The sequence below is a fragment of the Lucilia cuprina genome, chromosome 6, assembly GCF_022045245.1.
Source record: "Lucilia cuprina isolate Lc7/37 chromosome 6, ASM2204524v1, whole genome shotgun sequence".
Lineage (NCBI taxonomy): Eukaryota > Metazoa > Arthropoda > Insecta > Diptera > Calliphoridae > Lucilia > Lucilia cuprina.
This window is the reverse complement of record NC_060954.1, coordinates 2,588,595-2,591,197: the sequence shown is the minus strand read 5'-3', so window position 1 is coordinate 2,591,197 and position 2,603 is coordinate 2,588,595. Positions and strand designations below refer to the sequence as shown.

General features: G+C 25.8%; 1 long non-coding RNA gene across 1 annotated transcript in view; it reads left to right on the top strand.

The window, feature by feature from the left end:
* LOC124420978 overlaps positions 1–2,603 on the top strand; it is a 138,582-nt gene that overhangs the window by 56,460 nt on the left and 79,519 nt on the right. The window lies entirely within an intron of this gene.

Genomic DNA, 2,603 nt, shown 5'->3' with positions numbered 1-2,603 from the left:
CTAGTTCTGTTCTAGTTCTGTTCTAGTTCTGTTCTAGTTCTGTTCTAGTTCTGTTCTAGTTCTGTTCTAGTTCTGTTCTAGTTCTGTTCTAGTTCTGTTCTAGTTGTCCTTCAGTTAAATTCAATGAAATCTCTTTTTATAAAAAAAACACAATAAAACATCATTATTTGATTAAGATCGCCACGTCAAATAAAAGTTCTTGTACATTTCTCTTCTAAATTTACCAGATATCCAATATAAATCATAAAATAAATAAACCAGAACTATTAAGTCTACTCAAACTCCATTATTGTTTCCGTATATCCGGTACTAACACTACCTCCAATATATCAAATAGAGAAAAAAAAAGACAAAACAGAAATAAAAATTATCTAACTGACAAATTATGGTAATTTAAAGAGGTTTGCTCTCACTCTTCAGAGCTCTCTCAGAATTTATGTGTTCTTATCACAATAGTAATAATAAGAAGTGAGAACAAAAAAAAAAAACACACACACATAAAAACGGCCTAAATAAAAACAATGATTTTTGGTCATTATAACTAAGATACACAGACAAACACACGACATTATAATAATGATGGCCATCTGTGGTAAATTGAAGATGTAAAAAATTTACTAAAAATTTGTGTTAGGAAAGGGACTGGAAATTTAAACTACTGTGTAGAAGAGAGTGGTTTTTAGATTTGTATCTTTAATAAAGTAAACAGCCCTAAAATAGACTTTAGAATATAAAATAAAATAATGATAAATAATACTGAAAAAAAGATTTATAGACAAAAAAGTCTTAAAAAATATAAAAGTGCAAAAATAATTTATGAAAATTTAGTTAACAAATATTCAAAAGACTTTTGTTTTTTTTATTTTTTCATACAATTTCTCTACTTGATGTTAACAATTTTCATTATGCAAAATGTTTGTTAAATAACAAATACAATTTTCTGATACATGTTTTTGTCATGCTTCAAAAATTTTTAACAATAACGAATTGAAAAAGAATTTTATCATACAAAACAATATAGCAAAATAGCAGATAAGGACATTTTCATTTTTTTTTTTTTTTTTTTTTGAAATGTTCAATTTCATTTTCATTTTGTTGGTATAATTGTTCAAACGTAACCAATACCACCGCATAAAGACATGCACAAATGCAAACACATACACAGTTACAGTTTGGTGGTTATTGGCAGAATATTTTGTTTGCAATTAAAATTTTTTGGGTCATGTATTGGGCCAACAAAATTTTGTGTCCTGTAATTACATGTTGTTAAAATTTAAAAGAGGTCAGTCAATTTTGTAATTATTAAAATACAAAATGCACACAACCAAACATACAAATCACACGTCACTGGTTACAATTGTAACTAGTAAATGGGTAGTATTGTGTTTTTTGTGTTTTTTTTTTTTTGATGATGATGTCGATGATGATGCAGATGTCCTTTTTATTCGCACAAATACCATTATCAAAATATCACAAATATTCGTAATGTATTCATTTGTAATTGCCATTCAATGACAAACAGTCAGTCAAAATTATCATCAACTTCCTGACCTGGGGGCATGTTGAGTAATTTGTGAATTTGTTAAATAAATACCTATGAGTAGATTTTAAGGTGGCTCCCAAAAATATAATATCAATTTAATGTACAAGTACTTGACCTGCAGTTGATTATAGTTTATGAACAATGAAGAATGATCTAAAGGTAATTTATTTCAAAAAACATATAAAAATTACAACAAAATTATTGTTCAATTCACAATCGGTGTTGTACAGTTGTATCGTAATATGTCGTAATTTTTTTATTATTGATTTGTGTTTGTTTCAAAAAATTTTATTTGAAAAACCATTATGACATACAACGATACGACATCAATTGTGAATTGGATATATATGTTTTACTATAACGCTAATAATTATATTTAAATTTAAACTTTAAACAGTTATTGTACAAATTTCCTTAGAATTCCATTAACCTCTTTTCAATTTATAAAATATATTTTATACATATTTTTCTTGTTTCTTTTCCTTTATTTCCTAGTTTATAATCATATTTAACAAATTTATTGGGATTTTCTTTAGGTCATAAAAACTACTTAAAATACTTTATGTATCATATCACACAATATAAAATATCCATAAATTTATGTTAACATATTGTCATTATTTAAACGCTTAACATCAAATGCACTCTTAAATAACATGTTTGTATCTATAAGAAGTAGCACATATACACACACAAATATAAAATCTAGGATATTTACAAATACAAAGTGAAATCCATATAGATGTATATAGTATATACAAAAATATGATACTTTATAAACATTTACAACAGACTTGTACGTAAGAAGATTTATATAAAAGAATTGACTGGAATAAATAATAATAGTAAGATGACTTTAAAGGAATGAACTCATGAACTAGGCATCACACTAAGTAATAAACAAATTTAACATTTAACTTTTTGTAAAAAATGGAATTTTTCGATTTTTTTATTCAATTATAGTTCTGTTCTAGTTCTGTTCTAGTTCTGTTCTAGTTCTGTTCTAGTTCTGTTCTAGTTCTGTTCTAGTTCTGTTCTAGTTCTGTTCTAGTTCTGTTCT